At 39.7% G+C, this 17,788-nt stretch overlaps 1 protein-coding gene across 1 annotated transcript in view; it reads left to right on the top strand.

The window, feature by feature from the left end:
- RASGRP1 (RAS guanyl releasing protein 1) overlaps positions 1 to 17,788 on the top strand; it is a 776,793-nt gene that overhangs the window by 226,699 nt on the left and 532,306 nt on the right. Inside the window, exon 4 of the mRNA XM_081507137.1 lies at positions 11,468 to 11,586. The gene's annotated coding sequence lies outside the window, so the exon portion shown is untranslated. The remainder of the gene's footprint in view (positions 1 to 11,467; positions 11,587 to 17,788) is intronic.

The following is a 17,788-nucleotide window of genomic DNA, read 5'->3' as shown; positions in this document are numbered from 1 at the left end:
TGGTTGGAAAATGAACTTTCGGGTATGTCAACACATATGATGACAGAATCTTTTGGCCCAGATGAGCTCTGCGATTGATAGTTGATGGAACTCTGTGGCTAACTCAGTGAGGTAATTCAAGCTGAATCACACATGGATGTTCACAAGTTTCTCTAGACAATGACTGCAATTGACTTTTGCCAATTACTCTATTGCAGCACCATGTTAATTGCCTTACAAAACTTACCACAATTTATTTTTATTTTATTTGTCTGCTTGGATATTGTCCCTCTCATTAAAATATGTCTGTTCACTGGTATATTTTTGGCACTGAGTTGTGCATTATAGGTACTTGATATATATTTGTTAGATGTGGAAATGATAGGAAAGATAAGTGCAACAGGTCTATCGAGCATTGGTAGAGAGCAAGTAGAAAGCAATTTTATGAATTAATATATGTAAAGCTTTTTAAACAGAGTGACCACTGTGTTGAGTGACTAAATAATAATGACTATTATTATTTTTCATTATTGCCTATTTCCAACTACTCTCTCAATTTGTTTCCCCCACCCTAGATGAAACCCTGGACCAGTCTGTTAGATTTTCTGGTAACTCCTGTTTTGGCAGATGTCCAAGATTGAGTCTCTCATTGGGGTGTGTGTGTGTGTGTGTGTGTGAGAGTATTTTGTAAAGACCTCATCTCATCACTCTAACCACAGTTCCCTTGATTCAAGCAATGCCTTCTGCAGTGGTTATTTGTAAGCTGCTCTTAATTCCTGGTTTTTGATCAATCCCTCCTCAGCTGTGGTGTCTTCACCATCCAGGAAAACTTCTTGGCCTCTCTCTCAATATGACCCATTCTGCTCCTCCCTTCAAAGTCCGCATCTGACACATATCAAACTTGAAGGACAAACTCTCTCCATGGTAGCCACTTATGCTACCGTGCAAGGCTAGCCATAGTCCCCAGCTCTCCCTTTTAGATTTTCCCAAGTTAGAGTTGGATGCAGTTCCTATGTTCTCAAACTCCAAGTGATACATGTAGTTAAGCTCTACGCGTGGTTCTCTTTGGTTGACTTGAAATAAGGGAAAGAACCCTCTTTCCCTTCCTAAGGAGGGAATAGACATTACAGCATACCAGAAATTTTCCCATGACATTCTTCTCTACCAACTTCTTCAACCTCTCTTGTGTAGGTAAGAGGTAGAGGATTGGCTAATGTTGGTAGGACAGTTTTTAGAACCTCTTAACTTGCTCTGCAGAGATAGTCAAGTACTTGGCACTTATCATTCTTGGCCTTTGTATCACCTAAAAAGCTGGGAAATCAAGAGTCCCATTTTGATATTCTGTTACATCAATATAGATAAAAGTGGCAACTCTTATAAAGTCTTTTTACATAGCAATCTACACTCAGACTGATCCTAATTAATAAGGGATTATTAAAGCCTTGAAAGTGAAAGTTGCTCAGTCGTATCTGACTCTTTGTAACCCCATGGATAGTTCCTGGAATTCTCCAGGCCGGAAAACTGAAGTGGGTAGCCTTTCCCTTCTCCAGGGGATCTTCTCAACCCAGGGATAGAACCCAGTTCTCCTGCATTGCAGGTGGATTCTTTACCAGCTGAACTACCAAGGAAGCCAAATTAAAGCCTTATTTGGTAAATTCTCAACTATTCTCTATTTCAAGTTCTAAACCTAGGAAGGGTCATAATTTGAAAGGAGTGGTAAGCTAAGGTACAGTAGAATTTGAGGATTTCTTTGCAGCTGAGATGAGTAGAAGTCAACCAGATTTAAAGGACAAGATCTACACTATGGTTTGTAAAAACATAGCTGATGGAAACTTGAAAAATCTAATTTAAATGTCATGAACAAAGGCTGCTATAATTTATTGGTGGTGGCCATTCATATTATATCATTCTTCACTCTTGGGCTTTTTATCATAATTCTTTTAAAAACTTGGCCAGCTAACTACCTTTTTCTATTAAGAGAGAGAAAGAAAAAAAGTGAAATTGTTAGTTTCTCAGTCATGTCTGACTCTTTGCTACCCCAAGGACTGTAGCCTGCCAGGTTCCTCTGTCCATGGAATTCTCCAGGCAAGAATACTGGAGTGGATAGCCACTCCTTTCTCCAGAGGATCTTCTCAGCCCAGGGATCAAATCCAGGTCTCCTGCATTGCAGGAAGATTCTTTACCCCCTGAGTCACCAGGGAAGGCAAGAAAATTCTAACTTGGTAACACTTTGTTCTTAAAAATTAATAAATTAAAAATGTGATTATTTTAATATTCAAGTCTCCCTGATTGTGATCAATACCAACTGAACTTGAGTGTAAGGTAAGTTGACTCTGACTTAGCCTGAAGAATTTTGCAGGGCTGACTGGAATTGTTGGGTCTGAATTGGATTTTTACTTACTTCACCTAAAAGCACCTCTGAGAAAGTTTGTGCACAGATACTTGGAAGGTCAGTGAGAGAGAATGGTGGGAGAGACATAATCCAATACCTTATAGCATCTTGGGAATGGTTTCCAAACACCCTAGCAAAAGTTGGATAAACTATCAAGTAGGCCATTAAAAGGGCTGAAAGAAATGCAGGGCTCTGTAGGTACTTTAAATAGAGTGGGAAACACCCCCCAGGGCTAAACAGCTTTCTTCTGTAGGTTGTAGGTGGTAGAGAGAGTGAGAGCTCAGGGATGCAACCATCTTCAAGGCAAGCTGGGAGATCATGAGCAGAGACTTAGGGGAAGTAGCAGCATGTGAATGGGTGTGTGAACATATGTGAGACTTCTATGGGGAAACCCAGAAATAACCTTGGGAGGACTTTTCAAGGGATCAAGTTCTTACAGTTCTATGAGTGAAGCCACCAAGTCTGCAGAATTTGAGTCATAATGTCAATGTAAATTATTTTTGCCCACAGGCTGGTGAACAGAAGGGCACTTAGCTTGCCTGAGATTCTGGCCCCATGGCACTGGAGACCAGACCCTAATAAAGTAACAATCAACTACTTGGTGCATTCCGGCTAGAAAAATCCATCACTCTCCATTGCTCTGATCTTAGCAAGGTCAAGCTTGAAGAAAAATTGTATTATCTTTTTCAACCTCTGTCCCATTTTTGAAAACCCGAGCTAAAGCTATCATCCTATCACTAATAGTTGTATTTTCATAGAAGATGCAAAAGTGAAAAGACCTCAAAGCACTGGAGCCATAACAGTGAAATGACGAAATTTCTCCTGAGCGCCTCTCCTGAGACACCAACATAAAAAAAAAATTCCCTATTATGGGAGCTAGGAGCCAGGAGGAAGGTTGGGCAGAAGTCCAGGGCTGTCTCTGGAATAAGTAAAATGAACTTTAGTAAGTTCCCAGCATTGAGGTGCTAAAAGCCACAAAATGAGTCATGCATTCATACATCATCAAAGATAAACTGTTACCAAATGAATCAAAATTCTTAAGTCACTGAAGTAAAAGAGCAGTTTCTGAACTAACACTCTGTCTAGGCAAGCATTTGAGTTTTCTCTTGGATGGGTTCCGCCCTCATCCACCAGCTTTAGGTGGCAGACTACACAACTGCCTTCAGAGAGTGGCACAGGGAGGGAGATGCTGAGATGCCTTCTTCCTGTTTGATTGGTATGAGTGGCGATTCCTAAGCAGCAAGAATCGTACTGCCTCCTTTCCTCTGGCAGCTTCCAGACAGGATTGGAAACCAGCAGATGCTGTGGGCATTGGCTATTCATCAGTCTAAGAGAGCCCTGCCCCAACAGGTCTGTTAAATTCTTCGGCTGCCAGACTTTCCAAAGATACTCATTGTGTGTGTGTGTGTGTGTGTGTGTATCTATTGAGATATCATTCATATACCATACAATCCATCCATTTACAATTCAGTGCTCTTTTCAGAACAGTATATTCACAGGTTTATGCAACCATTACCACAATTTGGGGGCTTCCCTGGTATCTTAGATGGTAAAGAATCTGCCTGCAATGCAGGGGACCCAGGTTCGATCCCTGCATTAGGAAGATCCACTGGAGAAGGCAATGGCAACCCACTCCAGTATTCTTGCCTGGAGAATCCCATGGACAGAGCAGCCTGGCAGGCTACAGACTATGGGGTCACAAAGAGTCAGTCACTACTGAGTGAGTAACACAATAACAATAACCACAATTTTAGAATATTTTCATCACCCCAGAAAGAAACCCCGTACCTACTGACCAGTCACTTTGCCTTTCCCCTGAACCCTTCCAGTTCACTAGTCATCACTAATCTACTCTCTGTCCTAGGGGGTTTGCCTATTCTAGATATTTCATAAGAATTATACAATATGTGGTATAACTTGTGACTTGCTTCTTTCAGTATCATGATGTTTTCAGGATTTATCCATGTATGTATCAGTATTTCATTGTTTTTTGATCAAATAATATTCAAATATACTACAATTTATTTATCCATTCTTCAGTTGATAGTCATTTGGGTTGGTTTTTTTAGATGTTATAAATAATGCTGATATGAGAATTTATTTACAAGATTTTATGTGGACATATGTTTTCATTTCTCTTGGCTGTATTCCTAGGAGTGGAATTGCTAGGTTGTATGGGCTTCCCAGGTGAGGCTAATGGTAAAGAACCTGCCTGCCAGTGCAGGAGATGCGGGTTTGATCCCTCGGTTGGGAAGATCTCCTGGAGGAGACCATGGCAACCCACTCCAGTATTCTTGCCTGGAGAATCCCATGGACAGAGGAGCCCGGTGGGCTATGGTCCAGAGTATCGCAAAGTGTCAGACATAACTGAAGCAACTTAGTATGCGTGCATGGTAACCTAACATTTTATCTTTCACAGACTGCCAGACTGTTTTCCAAAGCAGCTGCACCATTTTACATTTCAACCAGAAGTACATGAGAGTTGTAATTTCTTCACATTATCCCTAACACTTGTTATTATCTATCTTCTTTTATTATTATAGTCATTCTAGCGGGTGTGAAACAGTACGTCATCGTGGTTTTTATTTGCATTTTTCCAATGGCTAATGATGTTAAGCATCTTTTTATTGGTTTTTTTGGCCATTAGTATTTCTCTGGAAAATGTTTCTTTAGGTCCTTTTAAAGATACTTCTAAGTCCATGAAAATGCTACTGCTGGTTTTGACTCTGTGCCTGACCATAGCAGGGCAGCATAATGAAATGCATGCCAGGAACAGGACTATCAATGATTGGGGCCTACAGCAGAGCTGAAATGAGATGAACAGGAGAATGTGCTCATGGACAAAACAGCAGAGCTTGAGGAATAGCTTTTAGAACACTGTGATGGTCAGTTTTGTGCCTATAACTAGGCTGTAGCCCTTAGTTATTCAATCAAACACTAATGTAGGATTGTTGTTGTTTGGTCACTCAGTTGTGTCTGACTCTTTGCGACCCTACGACTGTAGCCCACCAGGCTCCTCTGTCCATGGGATTTTCCAGGCAAGAGTACTGGAGTGGGCTGCCATTTCCTTCTCCAATTTAGGTGTTACTGTGGCAGTATTTTGTAGGCAAAATTAACATCTACAGTCATTTTAAGGAGATGTAAAGGGGACCAGCCTAGAGAATCTGGGTGGGCATGGTTCAATCAATTCAAAGGTTTTAGGAGCAGAATTGAGATTTCCCTGATGAAGACACTCTTCCCAGGGACTGCAGCTTTGACTCACAAAGAACTTCAACCTGCCTGTCCTGACAGACTATACTAGGGATTTTGGGCTTGCCTAGCCGACAAGTTGAAGGGAAAGCCACAATCATGGAACATGTAATAATTTATGTATGGAATATATATATCTCCTACTGGTTCTGTTTCTCTGCTAAGACTGTGACTGATAAAAACCCCAAGGAGCTCCTGACATATCTAAAAGGGTTTCTTGTTCTCCTTGGTACAGGAAGATATAGTATACATGAGTGATGGAAAACCATCCTCTGTAAGCAGATCTAACCCTGGAAAAATTGCGTATTTGGTCACACTTTCCTTTCATGGCCTCACCTCCCAGATCACAGATCTTCCTCCACCAGATTCCTATGCCATTCATCTTCTGATTCTTGACAGCAGCAGTAATTTTCAACTGGGAGCATTTTTACCCTACAAGAGACATTTAGAGACATTTGTGGTTGTCACGAGTGGGTGGGGTGCTATTAACATCAAGTGAGTCGAGGCCAAGAATGCTATTGGACACTCTACAATTAGCAGGACAGCCCCCACGACAAAATGGCAGTAGAGCCAATGTTGAAAAACCTTGCTCTATGGTCTCACTAAATGTCTCCTGGTCCGGCAACTACCTAGAAATATTTAACGCCTCCAAGGGGTATCTGCACTTGAAAGACGACTTCAGAGATCAAACAGTCTTCAAACCACAAACAAATTGAACCTATAAAACAAAAGTTCAAGTCTTCTTAAGGGAGATTATTTGTTTGGAACTGGATTTATCTACTGTCTCAAAGATTGGACCAGGTAGGAGGTCTGCATAGTTAGAAAGTGATTCCCTGAACCCATGAATGGTGTTGTACAAAGACCTCAATAGGGACTTCCCTGGTGGTCCAGTGGTTAAGAATCCACCTTCCAGTGGAGGAAATGTGGGTTCAATCCTTGGTCGGGGGCCTAATATCCCACATACCATGGGGCAACTAATCCCCAAGTCACAAATAGAGAAGCCTGCCTGCCACCATGAAGGCCCACCACAGCCAAAAATAAAACAAAATAACAACGACCCTAATAATAATCTAAATGCCTTCCCGAGAAGTGAAACCCTTGTTATAAACTGTTACACAGGGTCTGATGTGTCCCCATTTATTTATGAATCTCAATACGGGAAAGAATTGCAGAGGTTATCAACTACAAGTGCAATTTATCTGAATACCAAATCATATCATGTCACATCATGCCTTATATATCACATCATATCATGTCATAATATAAGGCCTATCTCATTCCTTTAAGGTGTTGATCGGCCTCAGTTCCAGGGCTGGAACGTTCACTCCCTTCTGAAACAACTTGCTTCCTGGGCTGTGCTGTGCTTGCTGTGTTCAGTCGTGTCTGACCCTTTGCAACCCCATAGATTGCACCCTGCCAGGCTCCTCTGTCCATAGGGATTCCCCAGGCAAGAATATTAAAGTAAGTTGTCATGCCCTCCTCTAGGATCAAACCCAGGTCTCCCACATTATAGGAAGATTCTTTACATCTGAGCCACCAGGGAAGCCCAACTTTAGGAAGCGTCTATCTCCCTAAAAACAACTGTTTGCTAGAAATTTATCTTAATATTGAGAGTTAAAATTTGCTTTCAGTTGCTCTCATATGAGAGGTGGTTCACAACAGCTCTTTTTAAAATTGAGAATGTGGGCTGTGGTGGTAGACGGGATTGAAACTCTACATACAGTCAGGCCATGCAGCAGTAGAGGCTGACACACAGGCTGAGTGAGTACTGGCTGGTTCTTAATTAGGTCCTCATTAATCCTTTGATATCTTCAAAGTCTTGCTCCAGATATCCTGGCTTTGGCAAAGGATGGAGCATCCTTAAATTTTTCATCCCACGTGGCTTTGAAAGGAAAGCCTTTTAGAGGCAGGGGGATGTTTCTGATCCCCTTACACTTACCTCATCAAAGTGTGTTTTCACTCTGCCTGTTTGATGTCTGAGAGGCCTCATTAGAAGCTCATTTTATGAACCCTGTTAAAAGAGTTTCTTTCCTATAGAAAGTTACATTTCACAGTGTATATACCCCTAAGGTCTCCAGAAGCTAGACACATTGGTATTCTAGTCTCCAAGGCTCCAAATGTAGACAAGACTCTTCCCTAAGTGGCTCCCTGGTGCTATGGGGAAATCAGTTCACACCTGGGGTCTGGCCTCTTGGCATGTGCAGTTTATAGGCTCTGCTTTTCATGAGGTCAGGAGAGTGATTCCACGTTGGCACTTATAATCTGTGCTTTTGGTAACCTTGAATTCTCTGTCACTCTTTAAAAGGCTCTAAAAAAAGATTACAGTCTTAATAGGTCATTGGACCAAGTCAATAACTTCCTGGCTCCTTCTGCAGAAAGGAGAAATGTTGGGAAACCAAAGTCATTGAAGTATTCATGCCTTTCCACTTATTAAATGGGGAAAAGGAGCTTGGGCCAACTTCTCAGGATCTAGGATCAAAGTGGTTGGCAATGCCATGGATTCTTCTTTATTTTGTTTTTGTCGATTTGGTCCCTCGATCTTCATGTTCCCCTTGGAGCCTGAAAGGGGCTGGGTTATCCTAAGCAGCCCCCTGCATCCATCTCTTGAGGCTTTTCCCTAAGCAGCCTCCTGCATCCATCTCTTGAGGCTTTTCCCTAAGCAGCCCCCTGCATCCACCTCTTGGGACTTTTCCCTGGGATCATTCTTGTAGAGTTGCTCATCTTAGGTATAGCTCCACTCCCTAGCACGTCAGAGTCCTTAGCTGAATTTTTTAAAAAGAAATCTTCCTTTTCAAAAGATGTGTGGTGGGTGAACTTTTCCCCATAGAAATAACAAGCAATTCTAAATTTCTAGTGTAATTTTCAGAGGGTATTAACAAGTATTAATAGTAAATGTCCTACAACTGCAGAAACATGACTATTGTAGACAACAGTGAAGCCAGGGATCAATGTGCTTATCTCTAGAGCACCTTTCTGCTCAGAGTCTTAAATTCACCTTCCAAAGGCTGTCTCTATTTCTTAGGTTCCTGTGTAGGAACCTGTACATCTTTGATACTGTCATAGGAAATTGCATTATAGGAGGAGGGAAAGAAAAGGTTGGTACTGATTAGCTCATTGTTTCTTAACCTCAGTCAAACTTTGATCTTAGCACACCAGAGGAGAGGAAAATAAACTTACAATGGCAGCAGCTCTTCAACATTTGAAAGGAAAAGCACTAAAGTTGATCCTTCCACCTTGACTCATCCCATGTCCCACATATTTGCTTCATTTCCTGGCAGAGTATAAAATTGTCTTGCACTGGAATCTTTCATCTGAGTAAGTCAGAATTCTCTACATAAACAAGTTTCCCAAGTCTTATTCTGTGCCTTCACAGAGTATGATCATTTATGAGCCAATTGGATAACACTTTATTATTTTCAACCAACAAAAATGACTTCATCTCCATAAGATGGTCAATATAATCAGTTCCAATTTTTCATGTCTTCTCCAACTTTTATTTCCCAAATTTATTTGTCTCCCATTACAAAAAGTATCCAAAAGTAAAACTGTGACTTAAAAAAATTTTTGTTCCTCTCTGAGCTTATGAATTTATAGAAATTTTATGTGTCCATTTGTGCCTGAGGCTTTCCTTTCTATCTTCACTCTACTACAGTTTGGGCAGAATCTTTACCTATACAGGGTCTAAAAAGCAGCAGGTACTGAAAATATATTCATTGAGTGAATATGCATCATCTTATGATATTTTAAAGCAACAAGGAACTGGCATTGTTGGAGATACTTATTGATCTTGGGTAACTGCTTGTATGAATCAGCTTGGCAAACATTTATTACATGTCCTTTATGTTTCCAGAGAAGAAAAGTAAATAGAAACTAAAGCTTTATGTATTGATAATTTATTTTACTTTTAGAGCTATTTTCCTCTATTACCCCCTCACAGAATTTAGGGCCTTTGTTTTTCTTGCACCACAAAAAAATTGTGGTGCAAATTATGTGTTCTGACTTTTTTTCATGGAAACGATAACAACAGCCAACTATTTGTAATCTCATCAGTCCTTTTTGAGGCCTGATCTCTAGATCTCTCCCATCCACTCCTGGTGGTTAAAAATAATCAGAACTCAAGGTATTGGCAACAATCTGGGTTTTGTTAGCCGTTGACCTTTCTTCCACGTGATCCAGTAGAAAAGAAATTTTTTACATAAGAACAAAAGACTCTGGAACAGTGAACATTCATCTTGTTATGAGCACTCCTTTGGTTTTCCTGGTAGTATATGGAGTTAAATAACTTGATAATTTATAAAACTGAGGGGAAATGTTAAAGTCTCCTCTGCTGACTTGAGAGTGTGATCACTGGAAGTCCTCATGTTTCTTCAGCTTTTTATTTTCTGACTTTAAGCAGAAAGAGGTTTAAAATCAGTTACTTTATTTGTAAAATGAGAATAATGATGAGTGTTGTAGAGCAACGTAATGGTTAGAGAACTGTGCATCCTAGATTATACTGAAAAGTGTGGTGCAGATAATCAGTAGGGTGGAAGGATGAGAAGAGTGCTGACGTGGTATTAGACAAAGGCTTCGTGGAGGTGGTACCTGAGAGTCAATGAAGTCCGGTGAGATTTGACATTAATAAATCAGGGAGAAACATTCCAAAACCATAAAATAACCATAAAATAACATTGCAAAACCAACACAGTGGTAAACATGTTGAACTTAACCTTGAGATGAGTTTCTCACCTGGGGAAGAATTGTTGGTATGAAACATTTATATCTGGGTAGCAGAAAACTCGTCCTACTAATTCCCTTGGAACATATCAAATATTTCTCCCCAAATCCCATCAGATCAAAGTTTTTGGGTGTTTCTTTTAGGACCAACTGGATTGATTTGTAGCTAGTACTTGTTAGAAAATCAAGGATGAAGATGGCTTACTATGTGGACCAGATTAAATTCTTGTAGATCCTAATATTTACAGTAAGAATGAGAACTATTGATTTAATCCTTATATAGATCATCTTCATGTTGCCTTAAAGAAATAGAAGACCCAGTTGTTTCCCAGGAAGAAGACGAACTAAAAGGAAAATGAAGCAAGTTTTGCTGCACCCCTCAGCTTTTATTGTCCTTGTTGAAAGCTATGCCCGTTGGCCCTTTCATGGAAATGCTTACAAAGTGTACTGAGTGGTGAATTAAGTTATTTCAGTCCTACCAACTTCTCTTAGTAATTTAACCTATAGTCATTTAAGTCTGTCTTATGTAAAATGTAAATTGTATGATAACTTTTTTCATCTCTGTTCATATCTTAAATCTTCAGAATCTTGGCTAAGGGACTCTGTATTACATAAAACAAAGTATAATTGAATCATATGATTTCTGGAGGGGAGTTCAAGATAATTTCCTATTTTTAATAATGCTCATCTTATAGGGGTATGTGACAGGCCATTCAGCAGAGTACTTTGACAAGTTTGATTGCAAATGCAGCTTTTTTTTTTTTTAAAGGAAGCAACAACAAACAGTTGGATGTTTTGGTCATTTTTGCCAAAAGAAATTGAAATTTTGCCCCATTTGAGGCTTAGTGTAGAAAGTAAACTATGAAATTGGAAGATTAAACTTGCAGTAGTGGCTATTTTCAGACCTGAGTAAAACCACAAGAGGAAATTCCCAAGTCCTTTTCCCAACTGATCAATTGGCTTTCATTTCCCATGGTGTAAGAAGGAAATAGTTTAACATGCTAAGGAGTAACATGAATGAATGTTCCATAATGTTCCTGTTTCATTTGCTACCATCATCTAGGATTCTGACTCATATGAACATTGTCCAGGTTACTGGGAAGATAGCTTTCTTACTTTATTGTTTTTCAGATGTCTTCTGTAACCAGAAGTGCTCCAGATACAGCCCTTCCATTCATGGACTGGGCAGCTACATTAGACCATGCCAGCCTGGTACTTTAGTAGAGCCCATCAAAGCCACCAGTTTCAAGGTAACGAAACTAACTGCCACTTGTTTAAATCCATCACCTTTTTTTATTGGCGTATAATTTTTACACTGCTGTGTTAGTTTCTTCTGTACCTATCACCTTGTAGAGTCCAAATGCCACATTTGTCCTTGCTTTTTCTTTTGTCCAGAATATCACGGACTAACTGTGTAAGACCTACTTTTTCTTCATGGCCTTCTTCAAGGCTCATCCTTTCTCAGTATGTGTCCTAATCACAGCAAATTTAATAACAGCTGCTTTATTTAAACTCAGTGTATTTTTTAAAATCCGTTGATACACATAGGCTACTGTGTATTTATTAAATCTCTTAATATACCTATTTAATTTTTCATTATTTCTAAAATATTTATTGGCTATTAATGTAGCACCGTCCCAGTCCAATGGACTATATTGTCTAGTGAAACTTCTGGATGAAACTATCAATAATGAGAAAGTGATGTACGTACTTCTATAGGGAGCTGTGGCAACCCAAGGAAGGGGCATATAAAACAGATTGAGGACTCAGGGAAACATTTTGGGAGACACCAAGAGTCTCCCAGTAAGCCAAATAAATATGGGAAGGAGGAAGGGCATTTCAGAAGACAGAACAGAATGGACAAAGGCGTGGAAATGTTTGAAGGTGTAGCATGTATTCAGAGAATGTTAGGTTGTTTGGTGTGACTAAAGGCAGGTGGAAATTTGGGGAGATAATGGGATACAAAGAGAGTCAAGCCATTCTAAGAAGCTTGTACTTTTTTTGGCAATTGAGAATACTAGAAGGGTTCTAAGTGGAAGAGTGATGTTACTGTAGTTGGATGATAGAGATACTATATTAACTACAGTATTATAGAATGGTTTAGAGCGCAGTGAGATTGACAGAAAACTACTCAAGCAGATAAGACTAAAATTGATAAGGACTTCATCTAGGAAAAGGGTTAATTCAGGGAAACTCAAAGTGATAAAATGGATTGTTAAAACATTAGCTGTTGAGAGTAAGGGAATGTAGGGGTTCTTGGATGACTCAAGTTTTCTGGCTTTTATCATTGAATCAAACATATTCCATGAGAATAAACCGAGAATAAAGAATGAAGAGTAGAAGAAGAGATGAAGGAGGAGCAGAAAGTATGGGAAGGGGGTTTTAAAAATGAGTTCGGTCTTGAACATGTATGTGCCTTTTGATGTCAGTTTTTGATATCAAATAGGACATTAAAAGTAAATCTCAAGAGAGAAGTTTGATTAGAGCTTTATATTTGTTATTAGCAGAGAAGCAAAGTTAAAACCATGAAATTGGATAAAATTGTCCAGAGAATATAAAGTGAGATAATGGCCAAGGACAGACTTCTGCAAATCACAATGTAAGCTGTAGACAGAGGAAAAGGGTGACAGAAGAGAATGAAAGGTGGTTGGAGAGGCAGGTAGAAAGTTGAATGAGAGCAGTGTTCACAACTCCGGAGAAGGGAGTTAGATGATAGCTTTAATTTCCAGGATTGCCATTAACAAATTACAGCAAACTTAAAATGATAGAAAATTATTCTTTAAGAATTCTGAAGCCTAGAAATCTGAAATCAAGATATAGGCAGGGCCATGTTTCCACTGCAGACTCTTGGAAAGAATCCTCCCTTGCCTCTCTTCTAGTGGCTCCTCGGCAGTCCTTAGTGTCTCTTATAGCTCCATCACTCCAGTCTCCACTGACTTTGCATGGCCTTCTTCTCTTTGTGCATGCCAATGTCTTCTTCTCTTCTTATGAAAACACCAGTCATTGGATTTAGAGCCCACCCTAGTCCAATACAACATCATCTCCATCCTTAATTAATTACATCAGCAATGAATCTGTTTCCAAATAAGGTCACAGGTAGACATGAATTTGGGGGGACGTTATGTAACTTCCTACAATGGTCAGTGACTATTATGACCTTCACACATGCATAAGCTTTCGTATCCTCAGCAGAAACATGTCTTTTCTCTGGAGATTTCTCAGATTTACCAAGGAGATGAATTTATAGAAAAAAGAGAGAGAGAAAGAAATATATTCTTAAAGCTGATGCTTATCCTTTACCAGTTTTCTTCCTTGCATGTGTGGTCAGTTGTGTCCCACTCTTTGTGACTCTACAGACTGGAGTCCATCAGGCTCCTCTGTCCATGGAATTTTCCAGGAAAGAATACTGGAGTGCGTTGCCATTTCCTTCCTTAGGGATCTTCCCGACCCAAGGATCAAATACACATCTGCTTCATCTACTGCATTGGCAGGCAGATTCTTTACCCTGCACCACCTGGGGAAACCCTTTCTTCTTAGGGCACTTTTAAGTTCTCTCTTCTTCTGTGGAGCAGGAACTGTGCATCAAAAATCATCCTAATATTCTGCTAATATTCCTCATAATATGAAAACAGGCCAAGAAATGTAAATCATACGTAGATGCTTACAGCTCAGCAAGACAGAGGAGTGAAGAGTTGTGTGGTTGTTGGGTTGGGGCCCAGGTGTTCATATTCCCATGTGATTTCCCTGGGTGTGGTGTCAAGATTGTCCTTTTAAATCCCTTTGGTCACTTTGTGTTTTGCCTTCCAATTGTTATAGTGATATAGCTCTCATCAATTCAAGTCAAAACACCAAAAAGGAGTTATTTCCCAGTAGTATTGAAGTAAGGTTAAATGCATAACTTTTTATACAACCAAAAATAAACTTGTCTCAAAACTAGACAACTCCCATAGTACACAGATAATTGTGAAGAACTAATCCAAAATTAGAAAGTAAAGATTTTAGGGCTGATTATATTCTCCAGGTAAGTATTAGCATGTAGGTTGCAACATCTATTTGGAAAAAAGGTGATGGAGGCACTTAACAGTTATATTTTAACAGAGAGAGAAAACGGACAGGTTTTTGCTACTTTAGCAAACATCAAGACTGCGAGAATTTTTCTTTACCATATATGTGAAGTGAAAATGAAGTCTCTCAGTCGTGTACGACTCTTTGCGACCCCATGGACTGTGGCCTACCAGGCTTCTCTGTCCAAGGGACTTTCCAGGCAAGAATACTGGAGTGGGTTGCCATTTCCTTCTCCAGGGGATCTTCCCAACCCAGGGATCAAACCCAGGCCTCCCACATTGCAGGCAGACGCTTTACCCTCTGAGCCACCGGGGAAGCCCTACTGTATATGTACCACTACCCAATAAAAATCCAATAGCAAGTCAAATCAGTAGGATTAGACCTACAGAATTATTGGAATCAAGCCATCCTTTCTTTGCATCTGCTCTTCAGTATATGTCAAGAGCAATGGTGACCAAAATATGTGACCAAACATGAATTTCATGGCCATTACTATGTGTTGGCTGGATCTTGAAGGTAGCTTTGACTTGACAATGCTGTTGCAAAATTTTTCATGATGGTTAAGTCAAAAGATGTTCATCTGTCAAAGAATCATCATTATTATTGTCACTTATCCTCACCATCCCACCCATACTTACACAATTTTTTTTGCACTGTTATTATTTACTATTAAGAGAGCAGAAAAGCCCATCATGGGCCAAGCATAAAGGAATATTGCTACTCACCTTTCAGAGGAACTCATTACATTTCAGCTTCAAAGGCAACATCGTAACACATGATTTTAGGAAATGTAGACTTTATTATAAGGACAAATTATGTTACATAGTTAACCACACCATCTAAAACAGGGTTTTCAGAGTTTGTCAAAGATGTCTAAATCATATTATAAATGAATACTTAACTTGGTAAGCAATAAACTTTTTCCAAAGTAATCATCTATTTTAATTTATGGTGATTGTTATTAATTTAAGTGATTAGGCAATTGCTTAATTTAAACTGCCCAAGTAACTGTAGGGCAGTTATAATTGTTCTTTCCTGGCTAGCACTTGGTATTGGCAAATTTTAAAATTTAGACAGTTTAGTAGGTTCGTGGTATTTCATAGTGGTTTTAATTTACACTCCCCTATTGAGTAATGATGTTGAGAATATTTTCATGTTTTTATTGGTCATTTGCATATTTTGCTTTTCTTCTCTATTTTGTATTATTGTGTTTCTTAATTGAAGTATAGTTGAGTTGATTTACAACACAATATTAATTTCAGGTGTACAACATAGTGATTTTATCTTTTAATAGATTATGCTCCATGCAAAGTTATTACCAAACAATGGCTGTATTTTCCTGTACTGTGCAACAGATCTTTGTTGCTTGTTTTTTTATACGTAGTGGTTTATCTCTCTTAATCCCCTATCCCTATATTGCTGTGCTGTGCTGTGCTTAGTCACTCAGTCATGTCTGACTCTTTGGGACTCCATGGACTGCAGCCTGCCAGGCTCCTCTATCCATGGGGATTATCCATGGGGTAAGAATACTGGAGTGGGTTGCCATGCCCTCCTGGGGGGATCTTCCCAACCCAGAATCGAACCCAGGTCTCCCTCATTGCAGGTGGATTCTTTATCATCTGAGCCACCAGGGAAGCCCAAGAATACTGGAGTGGGTAGCCTATCCTTTCTCCAGGGGATCTTCCCAACCCAGGAATTGAACCGGGGTCTCCTGCGTTGCAGGTGGATTCTTTACCAGCTGAGCTACCAGGGAAGCCTGACTCCCATATTTCCCCTCCCCTATTCCCTCTCCCCACTGGTAACCACTAGTTTGTTCTGTATATCTGTGAGTCTATGTCTGTTTTATTATATGCATTCATTTGTTAATTCTTTAGATTCTACATACAAGTGATAACGCAGAATATTTCTTATGTTTTTTTGTTTGTAATCCATTCAACCACCCTACTTTGATTGCATACACTTAGTTCATTTACATTGAAAGTAATTATCAACAGGTATGTTCTTACTGCCATGTTGTTGATTGTTTTCTGATTGTTTTTGTAATCTGTGTGTGTTCCTTTATTCCTCCCGTGTTCTCTACCCTATCATCCAGATTACTGATCCACTCTTCTGTGTCATTTAGTCTGCTCTAGTGTATGTTTCATTTCAGCTACTGTATACTGCAGCTCTGATTGGTTCTTTTTTGCATTCTCTAACTCTTCACTGAAGTTCTTACTAGATCCCTCCACTCTCAAGTTCAGAGAGCATCTTTATCACTATTATTTTGAATTCTTTATCAGATAGATTATTGTCTTTGTATCATTAACGTGTGTTCCTGAAGTTTGTCTTGTTCTTTCACTTGGAACATATTTCTTCAGCTCCTCATTTTGCTTGGCTCTCTGTGTTCATTTCTGTGTATTAGGCAAAACTGCTCTCTTGTTCTTTATGGAGTGTCACTGTGTAGGTGATGATCCTTCTTATTCAGCCCTGACTAGCACTTGGTTGTTTCTAGTATCTTTGTGGTTGTCTATGCTGCCTGATTTACTTTTGATATGCTCCTGTTGTTGAGGGCATGCCAAGGTCCATCAGTGTTCCAAGGGGAGGAATCTCATTTAGCACCTAGATTCAGGCTGAATCTTGTTTTCCAGGGAGTCTTGTCAATCTGTAGCAAACCCAAGGAGGTGTACACACACTCCCCCAACTAAAAAGAGTAGGACATCGGATAGAGCTGGAGGGTGTGAAATATTATTCAAGAATTCTTAGAAAGAACATGAAATACAGTTAGGCCATTCCATCAATATGCTTGAGTAATAAACAGTGATCTTCCCACGCAGTATTCTAGTTCCTTAAAGACAGGCAATTAAGGAAAAACAGTAAATATTATATTGTCATGTTTATCATGTTAATGCTCAGAGATAAGATTTCCTGGAGTACACCTGTGAACAGATTTCGGTGTCCTAGTGAAAGTGAAAGTCGCTCAGACTCTTTGCAATCCCATGGACTATACAGTCCATGGAATTCTCCAGGCCAGAATATTAGAGTGGATAGCCGATCCCTTCTCCAGGGGATCTTCTCAACCCAGGGATTGAACCCAGGTCTCCCGCATTGCAGGCAGCTTCTTTACCAGCTGAGCCACCAGCGAAGCCCTAGAGAAAATATTAAATATACAAGTTATCAGATTACTTTTCAGCTGCCAGCTACAAACTTACTGCTGTACATATTCTCAATTTGTTTTTGTTTTCTTTTTGTCTTTTAAAGAAATTTCCTCCAAGCCATATTCAGACCAGTTAGATAGTTTGCAGCCTTTGTGGTGGTGGCAGTGCTCAGTCACTCAGTTGTGTCCTATTCTTTGCAACCCCATGGATGGAGGAACCTGCCAGGCAAGAATACTGGAATGGGTAGCCATTA

Source organism: Giraffa tippelskirchi, chromosome 7, assembly GCF_054371585.1.
Source record: "Giraffa tippelskirchi isolate mGirTip1 chromosome 7, T2T-mGirTip1v1.2.pri, whole genome shotgun sequence".
NCBI lineage: Eukaryota > Metazoa > Chordata > Mammalia > Artiodactyla > Giraffidae > Giraffa > Giraffa tippelskirchi.
Note: the sequence above shows the minus strand (reverse complement) of the source record. Positions and strands in the feature narration are given on the sequence as shown.